Here is an 11,592-nt window from a genome sequence, read left to right on the forward strand (position 1 = left end):
ATGTAGAAGACAACCTAGTTTTTCCAGCCAAGACCATTCTAGGTTAATCTTGGGCTACCCCACTGTCAAACTTAAGAAAGAACACAACCGAGGTCACAGAAGCTTCCTGCCTGTCGTGTAGCTGACCGTACGTGCATAAGTGATCCTAGCCAAGACAGAAGTACCCAGCTAACCCATAGGCTCATGAGCAATAATAAGTGGTTTTTATTCTAAGCCCACTGAGTTTTGTTTGTTTGCAATGCAGTAAGAGCTAGCTGATATACATGTACAACAAACTGTGAAGTAGATACCAGTATTCATTCCCATTTTACAGACAGGGTAACTGAAGCTTAGAAAAATCAAGTGATTAATCAAATCACAGAAAACATAAGAGCCAGTATTTTAATTCAGACTTTGTCTAGACCCAGAGCCTTTAACCACTTTGCCATACTGACTTCCCATTGTGATCCAAACTTTGCAGTTAAATGTGAAATAGGCCAAGTCAGGTATACACTAAATAGCAAAAGCAAGCTGCACGCCAGATCTGCCTGACTCCAAACCCTCATGCTTTTTCTGCCACACCAGCCCCTCCCACACAGAAAGAAAACACCGAGGAATAAATGCAGTGGTCCCCCTTACCTGCAGTTTCTCTTTCTGTGGTTTCAGTTACCCTCGGTCAACCACAGTCTGGAAATATTAAATGGAAAGTTTCAGAAATAAACAATTCGTAAGTTTAGATTGCACACCATTCTGAGTAGCATGGTGAAATCTCTCACCATCCTGCTCCATTCTGTCCAGGACGTGATCCATCCCTTTGTCCAGCATCCCTGTGCCCTATACACTGCTAGCCCATTAATCATTTAGTAGGCTTCTCGGTTATCAGGCCAGCTGCCCCTGATATCTCAGTGCTTGTGTTCAGGTACCCCTTATTTTACTTACTAATGACCCAAAGCCATTCACACAACTTTTATTACAGTATATTGTTACAATTGCTCTATTTTATTATTGTTGTTGTTAATCTCTTACTGTGCCTAATTTATAATTAGCCTTTATCATAGGTATGTATGTATAGGTAAAAACAGTAAATAAATAGGATTTGGTACTATTCACAGTCTCAGGCATCCACTGGGGGTCTTGAAACATATCCCTGTGGATAAGGGTGAATGCTGTATCATGGTAAAGGAGGGCTGAGGTCAGAACATGTAGGCTTTTGGACACCAGGCCGGAAGAGCTTTTTACCCATGTTTATAGATGTTAAGCATCCTACAATTATTTGAGCAGGGCAGTGAAAGAGCAGACATCTTCTTTAGGAAGTTTAAGAGGCAGCAGGAGCACTTTCAAACAAGCCATAAACCAAAAATGAATTTGATATTTGTGTTTTCTGCCAAGAAAAATATCTCTCTGTAGAAAATAGCCCTCTCTTTAGCTTAAAAATAAACTCCAGATGAACAAACCTCAAAAACGTCAGGGGCTAGGTCAGAAAGGTCTCTTCCATGCAGAACATAAACACCAACTTTGTGGAAACTTGACGTGTCTGTATTTTTTTTAAATCATAAAATATGTTGGCAAACTTCACTTCCACAAGGACCCCTACCATGAAGATAATCTTAATCTAGCACAAAAGAAAAATATTTACAGGAACTGAAGCCGGCAAGTTTCTCTCCCCGGCGCTGTGTGATATACTGACTACCCCGATTATGTGACAGCTTGATGGGCATGGTAGAAAAAAAGGCTTTGGAATATAAATATTAATGCTTAGGCAGTGATTTGTGTAAACTGCCTATAAAAAACAAAAGTACAGATATACATTCTTCGCATAGTTTGCCTCGTCCACAGCTTATATTATTCTCCCTGCATATTTTCCATCTCTACGGCTTGTCTCTGTGACTGGGCAACATATTTCTCCAATACTGAATTCTCATATAAGTTTTTTTTTTTTTTTTAAATCAGAATAGAATTGAAGCTGGATTACAAAGTGGCATTACAATTGAGCTTTTTAAAAGTTTTTTTGTGTGTAAGTATTAATGTGGTATCAAGAGGAATTCAGTGTGGCATTATCAAACAGCACCAATGTATTTCTGAAAATATGTTTAAAGACTATTCCAAATGATATTGTCTTTATGGAAGAAAAAAGTCCACAAATTCCCTTCTGGATGTCACATGTAAGTTAGAGAGCAGGAGCGTTATTCTACTTCTTGAATTCTACAAACTGGCCCTCGATGGTGACACAGGGAAAGAAATTCCCCTGTTCTTTGCTAGAGATGGAACAGAAGCTCAGTTCTGTGTCCTGCAGCCTGCATGACAAACCCTTCATCGATACCACCATTGCTTATACCTTTTTCCTTGACCTGTATTAATGTATACATCTTCTGCTTCTTTTCCCTACCAGCTATCTGCTCTTAAATTGCAACAGGTAGCCGAACTGAGAATGGGCTTATGATGCCATTCTAATAGAGTTGATAGCTAACCTGGCTGGTTCTGGTTAGCCCCCATCAGGTGGGAGCTCCTGACCAGGTTATAGCATTGACTCTGCAGAGTTAATGGCAGATGAGGTCTGGAGTGTTGTGTTCTACCCTAAGATTCTTCATTCATCTAATCAACAGATATTTCTGGAATATCCACTTACTTTCAGGCCTTGTGCTTTGTGTGGGGAATGCAGCCAGATAGATTTCACCCCTGGACACTATGAGAGAGAGAGAGAGAGAGAGACAGAGACAGAGACAGAGACAGAGACAGAGACAGAGACAGAGACAGACAGAGACAGACAGAGACAGAGAGAGAAAATAGTAAAGTAATAAATGAGCAAGGTGATTTTTGATCGGACATGCTGCAAAGTGATACAGTGATACAGTAGAGGGTGACTCTAGAGTGGAGGGTGTCTGAAAGAAGATGACATTGGAGTTGAGATCTGGGTGGTGGGCAAAGCTAGTCATTTGGGAATGAGCAGAAGTACCTTCCAGTGAGAAGAAGAAGGAAGTGCAAAGGCTCCAAGACAACAGGGTGCTTGGCATGTTTGAGGAACTGGAGCAGGTGGGAGAAGATGAGGCTGGGAGAGTAGACAGGACCCAGATCACTTAGACACCTGCCACCCATAGCGAGGAGCTGGAATTTCATATTACATGCGGTGGGGTGTTGTTAAAGGGTTGCAAGGAGAGGTGAAGCATGGTCTAATTCATAGAGATTCTCACTCCACACTCAAAATCGGAGCTTTCCTCCAATCTCTACTTCGTGGAGGAGTTCCCCATGCAGGGAGTTCTCCACTGTTTTGCTGTTTTTGAGACTACATCTTCACCCCATCTTCAGGGATTCTGCTTGCTGCCTGGGTCCCTATTTACTTACCCCTATCACTATGTAGATATCTAGATACCATGACTCTTCCATCAGTTCGGCAAGCTCAGACAATTACCCCAGCTAAGCCTAAATTCACTGTGCTGTCTCTTTGCACACTAGTGGTTGAACTACTGTGAGGGTCAGCCCTAGAATCTGGATGGTCTCCACACTTTTCCCATCTTCACTGACCTGTGCCACTCAGGCCCTAGCATGTCTTTTGAGAGCTGAACCCATGAGACATTCTGATGCTTAATATCTCCAAATGGAAATAGAACGAAATGGAAGACTGCACAGATACCTTGTATGCTTTGCCTTGTTCTGGTCATATGAATTGTTTTGTTATAGATATACAAGGCTTCCCAATTGTAAGTAGATCATTAATTCAATTAGTTCCTTCTATTCTTCTTTCATTCTTCTTTTTCCTTTCTTCCTTCCTTCTTTGCTTCCTTCCTTCCTTCCTTCCTTCTTTCCTTCCTTCCTTCCTTCCTTCCTTCTGTCCTGTCTTCTTTCTCTCCAACCTCTTTCCATCCTTCCTACATCAATATCTAGAAGAAAAATAGAGTCCTGTTAGGAATTTATGAACATGATGATCCTGGTAATAATATGAATAATGATAATGATGATAATAAAATAATCATAGCTAGCATTTATTGAACATTTAAATGCACCAGGCATTGATCAAGCTCCTTATATACATATAATCTCATAAATCCTCACAACTCTAATGGGTAGTATTAATATCTCTGTTTTAAACTTGAAGAACTTGAAACCTCTTATAGGTTAAGTCACCTGTCAGGGTCACACAGGGTGGAAAGGACAGAGCTAGGTGGTCCAAATACAGAGGCCATGTTCTCCTTCAGCACACTTTTGTCTGATGGCTGGTTCTGTTAAGCATGACCGAGCCTCTGTTCTGTACTGAAAACTTTGTAAAAGAATACACATGTAGAGACAAAGCATTTTAATTCATCTGGAACAAGATAGTTGTAATTAAATAAAGGGCTGTTGGATCCAGGTAGACAGGAGGTCTGATCTTGGCCTTTCATTCTTTCTCCTAAAAGTGCTGATAGAAACCCTTGATTGTCTGGTGTCAGATGGGAATGGTCTGGCCCACCTGGAGAACATGCCCCCCCAGATTCCCAGTCCCCCAGTCAGACGTCAGTTTACATCAGTAAGGACATATCGTCATCAATTTCTGCCTTCCCGAGTCTGCCCTACTTACTACTGGCTGTGCCTCTTTGAGTTCAGAGGAAACTCTCTGTTTTGCTCACCTGAACCCCTTCCATTTTAACTCTACACCTTCCTTCCACGGATATTGGCTGTGTATGTGTTGATGGGGAGGGTTCTCTTTCATTCCGACCACCGTGGCTTAAGTAGGGGCATTTTAGATCCTCTTCTGAGGGAGGAATTAATCAAGTTTAAGGTTTATGCCAAAACTACATCCACTGAACATATATAGCCACTTTCCCCTTTCTTTCCTCTTCAGCTCTATTAAACACCCCTGTCATCAGGCTCGGCAGTACTTTGGGGGTGTGACAGTATAAACACTGAATGCCCATTAGTGGGTTGGCTCAGTTTCAGCATTTACCTTCAGAATAATTTTTTTTTAAATAGAAGAATGTAATTAAAAATAAAAATCCAGAAGGTTTTGTGTTATAAGCTGTTGATCATGGAAGAAACTTGTCCTGTTATGATTTACTTTGCTCTATCAAATAAGATATCATTGCACAGAAATATATATTTAACTAGGCAAAGTGTACAGAGGCCAACACACAAAATCATCATGCACAACGGTCTCTGGGAAATCAGAGTCGGGAATGAAATATATTACGCTTTAGGGGTCTCTATAGCCTAGAGGATTGTTTCTAAAAAAGTTACCAACACTAAAATGACAGTGACCAAGTCACTTTTGTTTGCACTGTTAATAGTCATTTTTATTTTTAAATATGATATTAATGTGTTTGGCCAAACAAGGGTGCATACTTTTTCACATAAGTGACTTTTCCAGATAACTGAGACTTAGCATTTACCCCGTTGGAAGCTGCTTAGTCTAACTATCTTAGATGAGAAACTGTTACTCAGTGTGTCACATACCTTTTTGCTTTTTGAAACGGAAAATATAGAAGCCAAGTTAACCTTTTCTTAATGTCACAGGCTACCATTATCAGCAGTTGTGGCAGAAGGAAAAAGTACTATATTTGAAGTTATTTGATACTATGGACATGTTTATACTTTGCTTCTCTTCACAAAGAATTCGAGGCAGTTTACAAAATTATATGTAATACAAAAGGAAAAGAACAAATAATTGAAGGAATCAAAATGAGGGGAAAATACAGGGTGGCAAATATGAAAGCCAAGGAAATACCCAGGGGCAGGCATCCTGCCTTAGTGCTTTGGCTTCCAGTGATGGAAATTCAGCTTGGAATTGTTTAAGGACAAAACAATTTCTCCATATAAAATACTGCAGTAGTGAAGAATGGTGGAAATGGCCTTGAGCTTGACTGGAATTTGCTCCTGAACACCGTCAGGACCCTCTCTATAAGTTTCTCATCTCTGTTTTTCCATGTACTGGGTCCTTATTTTTCCACTAAGCAAAGGTGGTGAGGTGGTTTGACATTCAGGAAGGCATGCATTTCTCTGCCAGTTCTGATGGAAACATGTTGGAGTAGGACTCGGATTGGCTCAGCTTGGATCACATGGGCATCCCTGGACAAATCCCTCTTGGTAGAGGGATTTTTATTCAGATCAAACCAGTCTCATAGCAACGCTTACCTTTATAGTTGGGTAAGTGAGTCTGTTACCAGATAAGGAAAATGGATGACATGCATACAAAAGTAATAGTCACTGTATATTGTTTGAGCCTTCTACATGGCCTTATAGAATTCTAAATGTTGGTTATATTTTCGTTTAAGTTTCCCAGTGGACAAAACAAAGCAGGAAACATGATTCTCAATTTCTGTAACAGCAGGAAAGAGGGGATGGGGAGACAGCAAAGAAGAACCAGTTTTTCAAGGGAAGCTCAGCTTTTCCTTGCCTTGACACGGGAGGTATCTCTCACTTGATATCTGAGCTAGGGAACCATCGAACACCCGAATTCACAATGCAGGATTTTTAAGGAGCTCTCGTCCCAAACTCTGAGATTAAAACTGCATTCCCCTGGGCCGAGCACTGACATACAATTATCTGTTTCTCCTCACCTCTTCATCCTCTACTTGATCCAACTAGGGTCTGAGCAGTCTGCTTTTGCCAGGATTCAGAAACCTCCATGTTGCAAACGGTAACAAAAATAAACAAATGAAATATCCTGGATCTCTTACCCATATCTGGGAAAAGAAGTCCATGTCCTAGACACACAAATTTGCACGGAGGAGCCACGCCGGAGTGCTCAGACACACGAAAGAGGCCCCAAGATTAGAGACCCGAGAAACCTCAAGAAAGCCCTGCCCCCCCCCCACACCCCAGAGTGCTATTTTTAGACATAACTAAAGAGCTCATATCAATCCAGGGACAAGGATATTCTCCCAGGTTCATGGTCATTTAGATGTGGGTTAATTTGCATTCTGCTACGGAAACCCGTTAAGTGGAAGTTCACTTTTATAAATGCGCATGGAGGGCAATCTGCATTTCTGTTCCGTAGTGACTTATCTCCTCTTGTGATAATTCCATGCAAATTGCAGCCTCACAGGAAGTGGATCTCACTTCCTGAGTCAGAGATGCTGCTGCAAGGCCCTGGGGGTACTGGCTCAGCCAGGCTTGCACCCACCTAACCCCTCAGCCTGCCCCTGCTCTCATTTGCCAATACTAACCCCAGCTGCAGAGTTTCCTGGCCCCAGACTGCCTCTCGCTTCTATCTTTTTTGCTGGTCATTTATGATTGTTTTGGAGGACAGGGATTCCATTTTCTTTGTTTCTGGATCCTTCTTCAAACTGGCAGCTCAGCTGCTTTATCACCTTCATTGGGCCAACAGTAAATGGCACCTTTCTAATCGACTCTTATAAGTTGGAAACCACATAAGAAAGTTTACTCAAAACATGTATAAAGTTAGAGCCTGTTCGTCCTGAATTTGTGTGTGCATGCATGCATGTTTGTGTGTGTGTGTTTAAAGAACTTTCAAAAAGCCATTCCTGCCTAAATCAAGCCCTTCTCATTTATTTCTAATTTCAGAATAAATTTTGACTAAGCTCCTAGAAGTCTGCCATCTAAGTAAGTGGAGCATAACTGGTCTTAAAGAGATAGCAAATATCCTACGAATTTATACTCTGTATCTCTTTTAATGATTAGTGGGTATGTTTTCTAAACAGATAGGGGACCCCAATGAATTGTACCTATGTCCACAGTGAAGAACATCATCGCTGCTCTCATACACCATATCATTTGCAAAAGAGCCCCATGCCTGGAGCTTCTCTTTCAGAGGGACGAGTGTGTTCTGTATGAATTTGGAGAGAAGCACAACCTTCCTTACACATCATTCCTTAGACGAGCCACCAGAGCCCTTCCATGTTCTGAGGAAGGAAGCAGAGAAGCGTGGGCGGTTGCAGAGGGAGATTCAAGCCATACTGGGGCGGGAGTCACCAAAGGGCACAACTGTCTCAGCACTCCCGACAGCTTCTCGAGATGCCCCGAAACTCTCCCGGCTTGGCTTCATATGTTGCAAGCTCATTTTGGTGTGTGCACTTACATCTTCTCTGCCTTTCTCGGGGGACATGGTTTAAAGGGAGGGAGACTGTGAATTTGAAGTTTTGGAGCTCAGCTTGCCAACACTTCATTAGAGGAAATCATGGGGCAGAATGACAGGATCACTCTCTGGGGTTTAAGTACAAGAAAACAAGCCTTCCTGCCCACCCACGGCCACTCCCAGCACCCCTGGAACCAATCCCCGCCACACACACACACACACACACTTAGCATGACGCCAGGCAAACTCCTCAGTCATCTCACACCTGTTTGCTCACCTGTCAGAGGAGAACAGCAGTGCACAACCTGTAGCCAGCAGGGTAGTTATGACAATTAAGTGCAAAGTACCTGACACATAGTTGATACTCAGTCTTTCTTTTTTAAAAAATAAGAAATATAAATGCACACCTAGATACTTTGAGCCAGGTGAGTTTGTCATCTCTCCATGAACCTCTCCTAACTTCTCCAGCTGAAAGTTTATGCACTCCCTTTGTGCTCAGCGGGCCTCTAGGTATGCACGGTCAGGATTCGCTTTGTATTTGTGCTGTTCGGTGTGTGTGTGTGTGTGTGTGCGCCTGGTGTCTGTAGGCAGCATGGTGTGTATGTCTGTGCTGCTTCTTGGAATTTTTCAGTCCTTAAATTTACTTGTCTCAGACAGGAAATGTGGCTTCATCTCTTTCTCCCTGTGCTGTGTATACAGCTAGGATTAATAATTTTGTGACGAGTTTATTTATTTACCACCATGTGAGAGCTATTATTGTGTTCCAGGCTACTTACTAGGTACTTTATACATGGTATTTTATTTAATCTTCATAACAGCTCCAGGAGATAGGTTTTATTAACTGTATCCTTTTAATAACTATTAAAACAGACAATAAAACTATAATAACTTAGACTTTACTGAAAAGATAAGAAAACTGAAGTTCAGTGGGTTTCAGTGACTTGCTCAGTGTCACACAGCTACCAAGTGGCGGGTCTGAGACCCAGACCAGTTTTCTGTGACTCTCATCAACCAGTGGCTCTTAAAGTGTAGCCCCCAAACCAGCAGCATCAGCCACACAGGGAAAGTTGTTCGAAATGTGGATTCTTGCCCCACCCCCATCCCAGATCTGTTGAATCAGAAACTCTGGGAGTGGGTTCCAGCGAGCCCACCAGGTGACTCTCATATGCTGAGGTTTGAGAACCCCTGCCCTCAACCATCAAGTCATGTCCCCCTGGAAGATGAGGGCCCAGAGAGCACCATGGTGGGGTGTGGGGGCTTTGGCTCCTGACTGCCGGAGTTCAAAGCCGCCCTCCTCCACTTTCTAATCATGTGCCACTAGGTATGTTGTTCACCTCTCCTGTGCCCAAATTCCTCTATGTGTCAAATAGGGTAATGACAGAACAAACTGTGAGTCACTGTGAAGATGAAAAATGTTGGTGCATGATCTGACATTTTACCCAGCAACTGGAATTGTAGGGATTTGGTAAGTGCTATTTGTCATTATTATGACTGCAAGATTGAAGGTTACTTTTTCACCATATTTCTTCATCCCACCCAAAGTCTGAATTGTTTTGTTTGTTTGTTTGTTTGTTTGTTTTAATAGAAGAAAAAATAACTTGGGTCTGATTTGCTTAGGCTTCTGAATAGGCATGCCTGTGACAGACCAGTGTTCTGAGGATTGACAGTTGTCTCCAGAATTATCTACCTTCTGCTGAAGGGTGTGGCTCGTCTGCTTCTCCAGGAGAGGGGTCTGCTGCCTGGGGCAGTATAATGTGATCTCAAAGTCGGACTAGAATCTGTCTGCAAATTTGAGTCATGTCACCTTGGGCATTCTCCTTCATATCTGGAATCTTCCTTTTCCTTATATGCAAAAAGGGAGAAGATCTTTTGAGAGGAAGCACTAACTTTTCCTGAGCACTTACTATGTCTCTGATATTCTTCTAAGTACTTTATATGTGTTACTTTATGTATGCAATATGAGTCGTAGTTACCTTCCAGGTGGGTAGTAGTGCTGTCTCCACTTTACAGACTGTCACAGAGAAGTCACTGTTTGGAATTCGCACAAATGGATTTGGAATCCATAAAGAATGCTGACTCTTAAGCCAGCATTCTTAATCACAACTGCCCCAATGCGTTGTTGAGAAATAAATAAAATTCAGAGTAGGGATTGGCACATGGTAGTGCTTATTAAATATTAGCTGGAACAATTAATAATAAGTAACAATGCTAATAATATGGATGGAAGGGTGGTTTCTTCATTTGTTGCACATGAGGTTTAATCTCCTGAGAACCAGGTAAAGAGATCTCTCTTGCCCATGAGTTCAGTCAGAGCTTCGAGAAGATTCCTTCTCTATCTTACCCCCTGGTGAACCACTGGTGTCATTAAGAAACAATTAACACACATCATCCTTCTTAGCTATTTTTGTTGCCTGCCATCTGGAATGCCTCAGCTCTCTTTGATGTGTTCACACTAAATCAGCAGACGAAAGCATTAACAAATTTCTCCATTTCAGATCTGTTCATTTGGGTAACGATGACCTTTAAAACTAGTGTCATCCACCTCATAACCATGTGCCATATGTTGAATGTCAGATAATAAAGCATATTTAAACTTAGCAGGCTCCGTTACACCTTATGGCTGGTTGGCGATTAATTAATAACTTCCTTACCAGCAACTTCCCGGCTGAGGCTGACAAGGCATTTTGTTTGCTACTTAGTATCCTTTTGCATTGGAACCGTTTCAAACAAACTCCTAGAAGACCTCATTGCTGAGCTTTCCCATTCAGTCTTGGCATTGGGGCCAGCACATTTCCTCCCAGCAACACTTATTTCCATGCAAAGGAATGTACTACACATCAGTCTCTGAGTGCCAAGTAGTTTACATAGATTCCCATTTACTACTCACAGTAACCTCACAGGACAAGGGTTTCCGTACCCATTTATGTCCACTTAGCAGCCAAGGAGGGTGAAGGTCAAAGAAGTCAAACAGTTTGCCCAGTTCAACGAAAGGCTTAGATTTGAACCTAGATCTCTTATTCCAAATGCCATGATTTTATTTTCATTTATTTTTGTTTTTACTGAAATGCAAGTCGTTATGTTGACTGTTGCATTTTCCTCACACTCAGGGACTCAAGCTCTGCCCTCTTTCGTGTCTGAATCAGAATGAGGCTTTACAAATTAATTTCCAGTATCTCACCCAGTCTCCTCCCAGTTCTACCCTTCCAATAAAGCTCATGGTCTGCATCAGGAGAACCGAGCAGGGATTCTGTCATCTTGCTTAAGACTTGTGTTTCCTCCTCTGACAATGTGACTATTGATTTATTGATTTCTTCATTTCAGGATTTTTACCAAAGAATGTGGCCTTTTTTTTTTTAATTTAAGAAAAGGTGTTTATAAATATTCCAATGATGTGGAACATTATTCATAGAGTGATGTCTGTCTATCTGTCTATCCATTAATCTATTCATCTAGCTAGCTATTCTATATGTATATTCATCCCTATAGTATTTGCTATATATTAATCTATTTTTGATTTTCTTATCAAGGCATGTGCTATAAATCTCCCTCTTTCTGACTCCCAATTACACCCAGCCTCAGGAGCAGGGATCAGAACCCATCCATCCAGCTCT

Source organism: Pteropus vampyrus, unplaced genomic scaffold (assembly GCF_000151845.1).
Source record: "Pteropus vampyrus isolate Shadow unplaced genomic scaffold, Pvam_2.0 Scaffold29, whole genome shotgun sequence".
NCBI classification, from domain to species: domain Eukaryota; kingdom Metazoa; phylum Chordata; class Mammalia; order Chiroptera; family Pteropodidae; genus Pteropus; species Pteropus vampyrus.